Source organism: Phasianus colchicus, chromosome 2, assembly GCF_987193195.1.
Source record: "Phasianus colchicus chromosome 2, bPhaCol1.hap1.1, whole genome shotgun sequence".
NCBI classification, from domain to species: Eukaryota; Metazoa; Chordata; class Aves; order Galliformes; family Phasianidae; genus Phasianus; species Phasianus colchicus.
Window position 1 is genome coordinate 55,808,154 of NC_143437.1, and position 15,228 is coordinate 55,823,381.

Consider the following 15,228-nt stretch of genomic DNA (forward strand, 5'->3'; position numbering starts at 1 on the left):
TTCCAGTGCTATTTCCCCGTGCTCTGACACATGTCCTCTGCTGGGTTTGAACTGAGACAGTGCCTGGGGATTGGTGGTTTTTCTGAGACCGTCTTGCCAGCTTATGTAGCCAGGGAGCACAGCCAGAAACAGCACCGAGCAAGAGCCTTCCTGCAAGGCCCCTGGCAAGCCCAGGTCTCCTGCACCCCGCCATAGGCAGCCAGACACAGCCCAGGCAAACTCCACGGTGAGGTGTCACATAAGCAGGTGTCATCTCACTTATGTAACAAACAGTAATTGGGCAGGGCTAAGAGTGCCTGAAATGCCAGGGCTCTTCACCTGCTCTGGGAGAGGTTTACCTCTTGTTTCAATACAACCTTCTGTACCTGCTTCCGTGTTGTTTGCAGCACAGCACCTGAAAGACAGAATGCAGAGAAATGAGTTAGAACTACAGAAATGAGAGGAAGGAAGCACACGTAATGGTAAAAGAATAGGGCAGGGAGATCAGGAGGTCATTTGTAGTTGTATGTACCTAATGTTTCTGACACCTTCTGCCTGTCTGAATTTCTCACTGGTAGGACTTCCACAGACCTTGGGGGATATGTTCATCTTGTAGGTTCCTTGTAAAACTCCTTAAAACTGTGCAAGGCTGTCCTTGGAATATCCTGAGCATCACCCTACTGTGGCCACATTCAGAGCAGCACAGGCCTACATAGCGGCATGACACCACTGCAACCCAGAGAGGAAAATCACAGTTGTCTGAAGTCCTTCAGCAATCTCTCAACCTCCTTCCTCCCACCACAGTTTTTGGTTTACTTACAGCCCTTTCTCTCAGGCAAACATTGGATCTTTCAGTTAATTTCAAGATGTTGCAAAAATCCCAGGAGTCAGGTCTTATCTCATTCTCCTGAGCCTCATGGACACAAGCTGCAGTGTGGTATTTTCAGTAACTCATGTTTCGCAGCCTCGGTAGAAGTGGTATCAAAGCATGTTGTATTTTTATGATCTTGTTTATGAACTATAAGATTCCTTCTCCGCATCCGGCCCTGAAGATAAGAAATGCTGTCTTGTCCTACCTAGTGTTAGGTAGGAAAAGATTTTCCCTGTGAATATTTACTGAGAAATAAGTCCCAGGGGATGGGGGAACTACACCTGTCTATGTGGCAATGGAGCACTGGCACAGATTACCCAGAGAGGCTGTGGAATCTCCTTCTTGAAGAACTTCAAAAACTGCATGGACTTTGTCCAGGGCACCCTGTTCTGTGTGTCCCTTCTTGGGCAGGGATTAAGTCAGAGGAACCCAGAGGACTCTGCCAACATCAGCATTCTGTGGCTCTGTGTGTGATTCAGCACTGTCTGGGTTTTTCTAGGAAACTTCTGCTACCGCAGCAGCGAGACTTCTTGAGAAAATTTTTCTGTGCCGGAAGAAGAAAGAATCCAACAATTTGTAATTAAAGTCATGTTAAGCATCCAGGCCAAAATTTCTTGGTTTATGACTAAGAAAATAAGGAGAAAATAATCATTTGTAGAGAAGAGAGGAGGAGAGCAGAGGAGAGAAAAAAGAAAAAGAGAAAAGGGAAAAGAGAAAAGGGAAAGAAAAGAAATAAAAAGAGAAAAGAAAAAAAGGAAAAGAGAAAAAAAGAAAAGAAAAAGGAAAAATAATAAAAGGGTTTTTTAATTCTTTGCATCTCTTTTTCAGGTAGGATATTCTAGGAGGTACAGTGTACCTGTAACCCGTGAGTGACAGAATTAAGATAACTTGATTAAACCTTCACCACAGATGCAAGCTGAAGGGGAAGAGAAATAGATAGGATAGATAGGATATTTTGATAGACATGGGACAAGTGCGTTGTCTGTCTCTGCTCAGGAACTATTTTAGTTTGCCAATGAGCAAACAAGGCAGTATCTCTTTTCCTCTTCCTTCAAAATCTAAAGTATGAAATGTTTTGGAAAAAAGAGGAAAACAACATCAATGAGTGCATAGGTGAGACATTCTTTTTTGAAAGACAATAATAAAGAACTGTTGGTTTTAGGATTAAGGAGTCAAAGTACATATGAGCTGGCATATGGAATGTTTCTGAGAATACCTGAGCTGGAAAGAAGTCTGTGAGCTTTCACAAGAGAGCAGAGAGCATCGAGGTCCCTGCCTTGAACTGCAGGTCATCCCCAGAGCAGTTTTGCACTTTCCACTGATGGCAGCAGTACCCCAAGTGCAATCATTCACCAGGCAGCCTGCCGAAATATATCTTGACGTGTTTATTTTCCACATACAGTTAATTCAGCTGCAACCTCCAATGCACTCAAATACTCTGGTTTAGTTCTTTGGAAGACACTACCTTGTCATTTTAACCACTCATTTATTTTTTCATTGGTATTTCTCCAGGGACTTCCTGTGCAGACTCTTCTCAGCAGACCTGTTAGTGACCTGGCAGTGGCACCTCTAAGACACCAGTGAGGTCTGCTGGTGAGTGATGGTATCTGCAGCAGTTCAACTAATGCAACACTGTCATGAACCACAATCACTGCTTTCCAGCAACCCACTTAACACTCATATGCAAAAGTGCCCCATGTCAGCATGGATACTGTGGGTTCAGAGTGGCTACAAAGAGCACCCAGCTGTTGTTCACAGGCCACATGAGTGTGGTAAGCAAGCCTCAGCATGAGTCAGGTCAGCACTTCTGCAGGCAGATGTGGCTCTGGGAAAAAGAGCAAGCTTCCTCACTCAGGATGCTTCAACACATTGTACTTATGTCCATTTTCTCTAATCCTTTCTCTCTTTTCAGGAAACAGATGTTTACTTGTTCTGCTCGTCAGCTGGTAAGCTGACCATGTTGACGTGTTCGAAATCAGAGGCATCACTAGTTATACTCTGACAAAGACATGCTCTCACTGACCTCCCAATGTACTCTCAGTATAAAGGCCATCTGAGATTGTAAACTAAAGAGCCAATCCAGAATGGCACTCTCATTTCATATGAATCCACACTCACTTGACATTTGTTTTCATTCTGTGATGAAAAGTCAACACACTGAAACTTACCACGTCACTTAAATTCCCAGTGTTCACTAAGGAGGAAAGGATTTTTTCTATAGTTCTGTAGTTTTTGCTAAGATAATAGTGTTTCCCTTCAATAATGCTTGAATGTTGCAGGATAGAATCAGGTAAAATTTATGAAATTCAATTTAGCAATTCATTTAGATATATTGACTTAGTGAAAAGCAAAAACATATTTAAATGAGGAATAACAAAATTTTTGAGCACTTCAAAGATAATTTGGAAAATACGGCCTATTTTTATCTGATTCTTTAAATGTAGTTGAATTTAACATATTTTTGCAGTGGCATGTTTCTGAAAAAGACAGCCCTGTGGCTGCTTCTAATAATCAGCTTTACGCTCTCCTTGGCTACTTGTTCCTTGACCTGTGGCTTTTTTGGACTGTGTCTGAGTGCGGGGTGGTTTTCAACAGCCTTTTGCAAGACCCCCACTTAAGCTCTGTAAGGGATCTTCACAGCTCCCTGGTACAATATACTGTAAAACATGCATTAAGAAAGGGCTCCCAAATTGCCTGTGTGCTGTGAGACATGAGCCTGTGTGCCTGTGAGACATGTGAGCACTGCATCATGGCTCAGTGATTCATCCTTCTCCCCTGGACTCACCTAGGAGCAGTTTTCCTTCTTTTCCTTTTTCAGCTGTTGGTGATGCTGTAATTTCAAGAAAAGCTGTGGGAGATCCTGTGGCAATAAACTTGTTGGAACAATTCAGGAACTCTAATTAGTGTGGAATTCATCTGATTTCAGTAATTTTCTTCAGGAAAAGAAAGCATGTTAGGTCAGCATTCAGCACTAACCTGCACTGATTTCTAAATAGTTTCTGTTCTGGGCCTAAAATGCTATCTACTGATACAGTGACATTGAATAGTGTGGGTCTCTATCACTCCAGAGATTGCTTTCCTTTCCTTGAGACACTACTGGCTGCAGAAAAAAAGCTTACACAAGATTTTTCTGGGCTAAAGGCTGTGGCAGGAGATGAAAATGGCATGGTTAAAGAGGGTCATCTTGCAAAGAGATTATAGGATATTGGCACTGCATGCATTACTGTGTAAACTGAATCTTGTGAAAGGAAGATGCACTTCATATAAGTGAATGTTAAAAAGAGATTAGGAAATGATTCAGATATGTGGGCTTCCATTCGTTCAGCAGTGGGGTGCCAGATTGATGAGGTGTTTCGTGTATGGCTTCTCACAATGAATCTATTACTGTCTGTGCCTCCTTGCTTGCCAACTTGTTTAAAAGATAGGATATAGATGATTGGTCCTCTTTTTCCATGGAGTTAATACTTCTTTTTGGTGTCAAGAAATGGGATATTATTGGAAGAATGTGTGAGATCACCACACTGATGCCAGCAATATCCAAAAGAAGGAAAAGCTGAGACTAAGGTTGTGGAAGGCATTAGAGAGAAATTTACCCAAGTATGAAAGGGAGCATGTTCACATCTGCTTGATACTTAAACTCTTACAAATGTTTTAGTATATTTTGCATTAAAATGTCATTGAATAAAAGCCATAAATGTAAAGATCTCTCTCTTTCAAAATATCTCACTGTGATAGTTACACTTCTCTGGCTTGTTCTCTCTATCCAGCCTTGTGAGCTGGCTCATGCCCTGACAGTGCCTAGCCTTGAATGAGAGACACCGACTTTTCTTGCCATGGATCATCTCTGAGGATGCAGAAGCTGACCCTGTTCCCCTCTGCCTCAAAAGACTTGCACACAGACCTCTACCTCCCAAATTGAGTGCTTTAATCAGTAGTACCTTGCAAAAGTAGCAGTGATGACATTTCTTCACGCATGCTCTGGTGTTGTGTGTCTGATCTTTCCATCTGCAAACTCCCTGCTTGCTGCACTGCCACAGACAAGGCTGTGAATTGCACTCTTATAGCCAGAGTTTTTGAAATCAAATGGTAACCATGCTTGGTATCATTATAGCCATGTCCTTGTAGTTCTCAGAAGAAGAGCCTGCAGATACAAATGTTTTTATAAAATAGGTGTGGAAATGATAATTAATTTTTTTCCCTGCTGACCGGTGTATCTCAAACTGTCAGTTCCATTAAGGAAAAATACTGCAAATACTTGTGCGTAGTGATAAATGGAAGGCACTTAAAACACATCAAAACTTGAGAAAGAGTGGTGAACACCTATTTCCAAACTAGCTACTCCTATGCAGCAGTTTCTCTTCCAGAATTTGAAAGAAAATAAATTCAAAGGATTGAAACCACCCTTTGTTTCTTTGCATCTTTTATACTGTAAACTTTTTCTGACGTAGATTATCTCTTTGATACTTTGGTACAAAGCAAACAGAACGGAATCTCTAGAGCAGAACTTTAAAAGGTACAGCTTTAATTTCATATAAATGTTTACTACTTCTCAAGATAAATTCTATGTGTGGGAGCGGCCATTTACTGGACACCAAGTGCCTTATCATCTAGCATCACTAGACAAACTGAAGTATTTTCCTGCAGGGCTGTGTTTTCACCCCCTATTCAATCTTCCTCTCCCTTTGAAATGCTTTACTTTGCACGTTTCTCTTTGCTGAGCTTTCTTAAAATGCTTCTGGCAGAAACATTTTACAAGAGAGGAGGATGCCTTGGGCTTCTTCCCGGAAGCTAGGAGACTCTCTGTGTGGGGAGGCTGACGCCAGCCATGCAAAGTGGGTAGGTCTGCAAATTTTTTTTTGACTTTGAATAAACAGTGGAAATCCATTATTTACTGAGCATATTGTAAACATGTGTTGCAGAGAAGTCTTCTTATTGTATCCCTGTAAAAAGTAGGGCAAACCCCACACAGGAAGAAGGAAGGGCCAAAATATATAGCAGAATGAGATTTCTTTTTCCTTAGAAAAAAACTTACTTAGCTTAGATTGTAAAACAAGTGCCAATTTGCTAGTTGATTGATTAAGGAATATCCACGATACATAGCTATGGAAAAAGCAAAAATACTGTGTTAACTCTAAAAAGAAAAGAAATATTGCAATAACTTTAAGAACGTTGTCAAAGCTTGTATCCATGGTGCTACTTGCTGACTGGATTTCCTGGGGAAAACTCTTCAGTGCAACATGACAGAGATTGCTGGAAAATCTTCCCTACATATTTTTTAACAAAAAGTGTAGTAGTAAGGCCATAACAACAATTAAAGTGGAAAGCACTAATCACTGGTTGAAAGAACTGATGACCCAAGGCCAAGAACTCAGCCTCAGTAACATGTAGTTAATCCCTATTATGACACCAAGCCTCTAAGCAAATGTTTGCTGTCATTTTTTTGACAGAAAACTGAATTTGAAAGAAAAAAAAAAGCAACAAAAAATATTTTTGAAAATACTGTATTTCTCCAAGAAAAGCAGATTTTCAATAAAGTAAAAACCCACATCTTCTTCTGTGGAAAATAGCCAGAATTAGAGGTAAGGTTTGGTTCTCTATCATTATAAATTCTATTTTCTTGCAATTATCAGATGCAACAATCTGTTTTAACACACTTGTCTATTATCAAACCTTTATCCTGTTTTATATTTGTAGCAAATATCTTTGCAGACAAGGTAGTGTGCATCTCCTCTGCCATAAACTTCCCTTGTTTGCTCACACTGATGTTCCCACACTTTTGAGGCTGGCATGAACCACAAGAAACTTTTCATGGACAATAGACACTTTGTATGGGCTTTAGACTAGAAATTTTGGATTAGAAACTTTGGTGTATTTGGAGTGGCAGATTACAGATCTCGGCAGAAGATGTAAAAATCTGAATATGGCCCTGTAGAATTGAATCCTAAACTAGTGCTTTCATGGTGACAGCATAATATTGCACTTGAAACTATTGATGAAAAGCTTATTATTCCCAGTGCTCAAGAGAAACAAATTGCAAAATGCGGAATAAATGAAATTCCTTTTGTACTCAAATCTCACATATCAGGAGAAAGGTTGTAGGAAGCAGTAGGAGGTTAGCCTTCAAGAAGAGTATATTGCAAACTACTCAGCTTTGCCTTAGAAAAAATGCTTATAATACCTTCTGTATCATATGGTAGATAACAGATAGCGTAATCACTGGCCAAAGCTTTCGTTTTAAAGAATTGTATATAAAAACACTGAGACAGGAGTTTTCCCTGTTCTAACTGCCTAAAATGCAATTCAGAAGAGAAAAAATCTTGAATGTATAACACCATTTTATAATCAAGTCTCTCTATCATTAATACTAATAAAATAGCCCTTCTTCTGATGATTTCTGTATATTATACTTCTGTAAATATTTTCCATGAAAATACAGTGATGAAAATTATGTTTCTTTCTTTCCTAACATTGAACATAGAAACTTATAGTTTTTCATTCAAAATAGATGAAAATGTATTCAATTTTAACATTTTTGTCTTTGGTGGTGGAGGCAACCGTTGGAGTCCCAAACATAATTTTTCTGCTTCCCCTAACTTTCTTTTCCACGAGAAGGCTGGAGGATACATTTGAGAGGAAAGAACTGAAAAGCTCCATGTTACTTTCATTTGATCTGTACTTAATAGAATTGTGTCATGGTTTTACGATTTTTTGTTAGTGATATTCCATATCATAACATCATGTCATACACTGGGAGTTAAAGAGTTAATGCTTCAGTTTTGTGGATTGCCGATATTTCCAGGTACATGCTTTTCAGAAGAGCAGAGGAACTACAAATCCCCAAAGACTTCACTGTTCCGTTTTCATTTTCTGTTTAGAGCGAAAGATAAACTGCTCAGGAGTCATGAGATTGTCCCTTCTTTTACTTTCCATATCTGCAGTGTGTGCTCCTGAGCTGTCTCACCTTCAGCGCTGGAATAAGGCCTTTGGTTTTGGATCCTCTCTCTCTCATTTCCTTGACTTATTAGCTTCAATTCCAATTATATTGTGTTATCTCGCATTCTGCTACTATATTTAGTGAACTGGTTTTCTCCTTTAGCTTGCTGTTTTTATGTTCATCTCCCTACCTTTTCCCTGTCCCTCTTCCCTTATCTTGGGGCAGAGGTCTGTGGGTCCCTCCACTTCGTTAGTCATGGAACTAGGCCAAACTGGAACCTGAACCATTTTTTTTTTGTTTAAAGATCACCACTTAGAAACTTCATTGAATACCTCTAAGTAAACTAAGATTCAGTTTTACATAAAATTTTTTTATCCTCACTCTTTCATCCAATTAGGGGTAGATCTCTGCGATATCCACCAGGATATCACAAAAAGGCTTGACTTCAAGAGAAAAAATGATATGGTTAAAGAGCACAGATTTTCTACACACATAAGCAGAATTCCTCTGTACAACAGTCCAAATCTGGGAATAACAGGAGAGTTTGAGATTTATTTGCCCAACTTCTACTTTTCTCCTTTCTTTTTGATTTTTTTTTTTTTTAAGTAAAGATCATCCTATATATTGAGCAGAGTGGCTTGATTTACAAAGCAGTTTATTATCGCATGTATGACCATATACTGCACAGAGAACTTGCTCTTTCCATTAATCTGTGGAGCAACACCATTACTGTAGGACCCAATCCTCCTGGGAGTGGTTGGCAAAGAGCAGACTAGCAAAAGGGACTTTATAGTGACTTTCCTAACAGACAAAGCAATAATTCTTATTGTACAAACTGAAAAAACTGGTCAAGTCATGAATTCAGAATCTGGAGATGGTTTGTTCATTTAGTTCTTTCCTGTAACAATGCAAGATTGTTCTCAACACAGTGTCTAATGCAATGTGTGCTGACTTTAAACAATCTAACGTTACAGTTCTCCATCTATTTAGCTGTGCATTTCTATTCACAGTTTAACAGGCTGCAGGGAATTACTGCTGTTATTCAATCTACAATTCACTTGTACAATTCACTTGTCAAGTGAATTGTCACAACTCACACTGCACTCTAGAAACGCTATCTCTTCTCAACTATCTCTTCTCATCAACTTTAGGACATCATTCATGCCTACAGCATTCCTGTTTGCCAGGGTATCTGCATTTATTGATTCCAGGCAGACCAAGTTGATGTCATCAAATATGAAGGAAGAGACAAAAAGATATGGAGAATTAATAAAAAGAATTCAAGTCTATGTAAATATTCTTAAACATGTTAAAATGTTGCCTCTGTGGCCTAGTGCAGCATTTACACGTCTGTTGGCTCAGTTCTGTTTATAGTCAGACAGATGTTGGCTGACCTACAGCTTTATACAGCTTTATAGGTATCAGAGAAAAGGTCCAACTTTTATCCATGGCAATATCAGCTCTTGCTTTCACTTGCAGATTTGCAGCCGGTGACCCTTGTTCTGTGCCTAATCCCGAAGGTCCAATTTCCCTAAGCATTTATTTTTAAAATATTGACTTTAAGGGAAGGGACAAAAAAAAAAAAAAAAAAAAAAAATGTCCTGAACAGTCATAGGAAAGGAAATGGTTTAGAGAATGACGTTGCTGACAGCAGATTTGGATGCTTGTTAATAGAAACACCAGTACGGATCTCTGGCTGTGACCAAAAAGATAACATACTTTGGCATGGGCAGTAACCCTGTCGTCCAAAAGTGTCGAAGCATAATGGTGGTAGAGTGTGAAGTAATGAGCAGTGAAAGGCACAGCTTGTGACTTCCCCAGTTCTGAAGAACAACTTCTTTGAAGGTGAAGCCACCCCAAACTGGGACCTCTAGCAATAGCTTGGCAGCCATGATTACAGTCTGAACAGTGAAGAATGGACTTCAACTTACTCGTCAGCCTTCAAGAAATTGTTTCCCATTTTGGCAAATGAGAAAAGTAAAACACAGAAAATTCACTGAGCAATGCATTTATTCCTCATTTATTTCCTCAGAGTAGTTTCTAAAAGTACAAAAAATAGCCAGGCAGTGTTCATGTTAACGATGAGGAGTTTAAGTTCCTGTGGCAACTCATATTTAATTGGCTTAATGAAAAGAGAACAGGACAAGTTATAACTTTCACAAAAATATGATGCTTTTTTCACCGTTATAGCAGGAATCACTTACATGCTAATTCTACATAAATTATGTAAGCCTCCTTCAAATATTAATATTAATGTATAATCTCCCGAACTTTATGTAAAAACCAAGGAAAGTGATGGTCTCTTGTCATTCTGTAGATGTATATTTCTCATCTTAAAATACAAACCACTTCTGATGATCATTTTAGCTTAGTTTTATCCCATGTAACCAAGTGACCATGGCTTTGAAGGGAGCCTAACACTGGTACTTAGTCAGATTAAGCATAGCTGTCATGAAAAGAGAATCAGTGTAAAACCAACTGACAGGAAATATTTGATTCACGCTAAGGTTGTTAGGGAAGATAAGGATGATCTCAGATTTGCAATGAAGGAAGGAATGGTGAACTCTACTTTGAATGTTTTGGTACGGATCCTTCAGTAAAAGCAGGGAGGAAGGCCTAAAGTATGAAAACTCTGAGAGTGGAGAAGAAATTGGAGTTCGAGTAAAAGTAATTGATTGCATGGACTCCTACAGCAACCATAAATCTGAGCTACTCTGTGGCTTATAAATGCTAGCGATTAGCAGAGAGGAAACTGAGGTAACAAAGGGGCAAAAGAACAGACTGCTGAACTCACTGTTGTAACATGAAGCTCTGTTCTCAGATTGCAAATGTTTTGATTAGATCTGTGAAAAGCTTGATCATACTGTCATTGAGTTCGAGGAAACTTTGACACAGAGTTTATCAGGCAGGTGCACCGCAGAATCAAACAGGACAAAATCTTCTTCGCTTGGAGCTGAAAATTTGGATGGTAAGTTCATATTTAGTACTGAAAACCGTTTTATCAAAACAAAAATCATCTGAATGTGAAATCTAATAAGGGAGATATAAGAAATCTATATCCTCAAGAAGACAGAGAGCAATGGAATTGCTGTCCTGTATGATCTTGCACAAAGCTCAGAGCTGATGGAAGATGTCATTCTTCTGATTTTCATTATTGCCTAAGTGCAGACATTTTTCACAACCTGCAGCTGACTTCCATCCTAGCTGCTCGGTTTTGATCCTTAATGTCAAATTCATAATAGCATTATTAATAACATTAATTGATTGTCTTACGGAAATACATTTTAATCAAGCACAAGTATCATTGCAAAGCATATGACAAGTAGCCTGCAGCAAACTAGTCTAACACTGACACAACCCCTCCCACCTCTAAATGCTTTAACTTTGCCAATGCTTTTGTTATTATCCTGTACTTTAGCACATCATTTGCATTGCACGTATTTAGGCCAGGATTAACTTCTGTTGGAATATTTTCTCTGAAATTAAATCCCACTGCTTTCATTCTGGAAGTGAAAATCCTTTCCAGAAATTCTTTCCAGCCTCTCAGTGCTCTTTATAGGTATCCCATGGCTGGAAGGACTTCATAATGCAGACCTCATGCATTTGCACTCAGCTGTCCAAATACATGGATGACCTGGACAGTTACAATCGCTCAGTGCTTTAGTCTGTCTTGCTTTAGCTTTTTGGAAACAACTCTTCATTTTCTCCAGTGTAAGTTCAAATCAGCAGCTCATTATCACTGAGCAGTACCTCTAGGAAATTCACCAGCAATTGTTAAAATTAAGGGAATGAAGCAAGCAAGTAAGCATATGTTGACAGGTGCACATAATCCAACAGTTTATTGCTACCATGCTGGAACATAACTGCCTGAAAGAAGGAGGAAAGAGCAGATTTTTTTTTCATTATGTTGTTCCCGTCTTAGAATTTTCCAAGGGTCCAAGTTGCTTTAGAACAGATATATTTCTGTTTGGATATTGAGCCCGTCTGCAAATGACTCAGAATGTGTTTCAAAATTTCAAATCTTCGAAGATTTCTTCATCCTTTGACTGCAAAATATAAAGAATGTTTCAAAGATTTTCTATTGAAAAAAATGTGTCATTGTGCAGTAGACCTTGCAAACTGATCATTCATTTCACTAAATATTCCTTTACAAAAGCAGACAGGGATGAAATGAGAAATACCATACTAAGATTAACAGAACAATTGAAACTGAACTTGCTCAGAAATTAAATTTTGTACAGGAGAGACAAGAAGAAAAAAAAAGTATGCAAAGAATTTTTAATGACCTTATCAAGTCAAAACGCCAACGTTGGTAAGTAATTTAGATTTCAAAAATAATGTAGGTCATACTTTTCACCTTGCTTTGTACCCTTTCCTGTGTTGTTATTATATCATCTGCTGCCCGGAGCTTCATAAACTGGAAAGACACGCTATCATAATATAACTTTGCTATCTATTGTTAATTGCAGTCACATTTTTCCCCATGTGTGATTGCTTTTCTGTGGTTGGTAAAAGATACTCCTGCACACAGAGTTAAAAACTACACACAAGTTTCTGCCAAAAAGCACCACATAAAGCCAAGCTATTCATAATATTTGTGTTATTAGAAGTGTGATGTCAGTTTTTCCAGTCAGATGGTGCCTGATAAAATGTCCATCCAAGCTGATGGAAAGATTCCCATTAATTCAGTGGATATTGGATCAGCTCAAAACTCACAATGAAAGGAATAAAAGAAAGGACACAGCATGCCAAGTCTTTAGTGAGAGGAGTTTACTCTCAGTGCTTCATAGAATTAGAGATATCAAGGGCTTTCTGGTGTTGCTGTTTTTTGCTTAGCTGTCAAGGATCCAATATATGATGAGGAAGCTGTGTCCATTCTGCAGTGTTTCCCTGTCTGCCTGGTGTATATAACCATTGTGTAGGTGAAAGGCATGTCACTGAGGCCCTGAGATATTGCATTCCTGTTGCTGTAGCTTAGCTTTGGGAGAAAAGTAGGGAAATGTAACTTTCTGAACTACTTGAAATCTTGTGGCTAGAACGCCTCCTCAGGCAGTAGGAAAAGGGATTTTCAGCTACAGCCCAAGGCCTTGCATTTCCTTGGCAGGAAAACAGAAAATGTGAACTAAGCATATACCATGACTAATTTAGAAGGACAGGGAGTGTTTGGACACAGTTCACCAGCTCTTTCCTATATCAGGCCTTGGATCATGTGTAAGAACCTGAAGATTTGTTCCGAGGGATACATCAGGCTAGAGAGAAAACTAATGAAAATAGGTACCTACAGCAGTACAAGATGACCACTGGCTAGTTATGTGCTAGATTTGAAAATCTGGGTTTTGGTAGATAGACTCTCACGCTAGAGAGAGTCACCTCCTTCTAAATGCAATGTTCTTGTAAGAGCTGTCCAAACTAAAAAGACTGTCCCTATACCTTAGTGTTCCTGATCAAAATTTGGAATAATTCTCAGAAAGCAAACTGTGGATAAATCCTATATGATGTGAACTTAGTGTGTTCAAGAACATCTCCAGCCCCTAAAAAGCTGCAAGTTTACCCCTGGTGATCCATTTGTTTGTTAGATAGTTTCCCTCTTAAGAGCTCACATTTGCATGAAATTGGGTATCTTGAGCTACCAGGAGATGATATTTAATGATAGAAGAGGTCTCTCTCTCTCTAATTATGTATTAAACATTTATATATTCACAAATGTTATTTCCATCTGCATAGGTAAATGTGTGCTTATTTCCAGGGATGGTGATCACTCAGTCAGGAACTTTCCCAAAACCTTTACTTCCATGTACTGCTCACAGGTTGCTACAGCCAGGACAATGACTGAATAAAAAAAAGTACTTTTTTTTTTTTTTTTCCCCTTATCAGATTAGCCATATTATTATTTAGTGCTGTTTGTGATGCTACTAAGGGAATAATGAGAAGATGTGAAAAAGAGCTACATTACCAGAGCCAGGTAGGCTTGAGACGTTGATGTCTCTCACTTCATCTGATACAAAACTTTCTGAAAAGATTCCTAAGTAGAGCCTTTCTTGTGAAAGCTGCTGTGAATATTGTCCAGGATGCACCTGAAAATGCAATCTGAGTATGGTAATGCCTGCCATATTCCCAGGTACAATGACAAAGTTTTAAGATGACAAATTTGCAAACAAGTATATGAAGGTGGAATCTGATTCAAAGTAACTTGATCACAGGTGACATATTAAAGAGAAAGCATCAACAAAACCTCAATTGTCCATTGCGAATTTGTGTACCTGGCAAACAGTAGCCTCACCCTTTCACCTGTCACCAAAAGTGACTTGATATGGAAATAAGGCTGGAATTCCAGGGTGCCATTGTCATAGTTATTCACTTTGACTTAAACAGCTATTATACTGATAGACATCACCTAAACACCAAGTGTCTGGTCTTGATGGATTGCTTCATTAATCTGTATCTGCCTGGTACTACTGGCTTGACCCTATACAGTGTGGATGCAGTGTCACTGAAAGTGAATTTGTAGTAATTATCTGTTCACCATCACTATTATTTACAAAACTCATAAATTCAGCTACTTCTTAAAATGTACATTTTTTAATTGGTTAAGAAAAATCTTTCAGTTTTAACAGAAAGTGCTCAGAATCAGATCCTCACTTCCTGTGGTCTCCTTTCAGACTTTTGGGGTGATAAATTAGTTGGTGTAACAAATAAAATACTTCAGTGTCGTGAAGGTTTTGCCAGTGGACCAACACAAAGTTGATTCAGTGGAAATGGAAAGCATACTCTATGCATCTGAGAAAAAAGAAAAGTTCCTTTAAAAACACTCATGAGCATTTAACACAATTAGAATTGTTCTTGTAATTGCATTGGTGCTTTGGTCCCACAGCAACAAAAAATCCCCCAATGATTTCAATCATTATAGTGAAGTTTGCAATTCTTGCAGAGCTGAGTAAGAAAGAAAGTTAAAGAAAGAGCATATGTAAGAAAGAAAGTTAGTTTGCAGGTGTTACCTAGATATTCCAAATTCTCTTGGACGACATACGTGCAGTTCCTGTCCAAGTTTCAGAGAATAAATCAGCAATTTGTATCCCAAAGCCAAATCAGGACACAACACAGCACACGTTGTTCTTCTTTAGAGTTTCCTCAGTCCCCTGTACAGTCCCAGCCTGTCTCAGCTCTTCCTCTTCCTGATTCACACAGCTCTTCTGAGTCCCAAACAAAGGATGCTCAGTGCAAATAAAAAGATTGGAGATAATTAAATCTTCTAAATATTTGGTAAGGGTGGGATTTTCCCCACTAGCTGACACAGGTTAAAAACAGATAAGGCATGCTGCCTAAATTAAATGTCCCCAGCAGCCAGTTTGGAAATGTATGCCAGTCAGCAGAAATCCTTTGATTAAAGAACCAGAATACAATAAAAATAGTTAGAAGGTAGATGAGTAAAGAGAAATTCTTGCCA

The 15,228-nt window shown here is 38.8% G+C and overlaps 1 long non-coding RNA gene across 1 annotated transcript; it reads left to right on the plus strand.

Moving 5' to 3' along the window:
* The first annotated feature begins 300 nt into the window (after positions 1-300).
* Positions 301-3,741, plus strand: LOC149919040 (uncharacterized). Its single transcript, XR_016464732.1, has 3 exons — positions 301-461; positions 2,363-2,443; positions 3,669-3,741. It is a non-coding gene; the product is annotated as an uncharacterized LOC149919040 (long non-coding RNA).
* Positions 3,742-15,228: the final 11,487 nt, after the last annotated feature.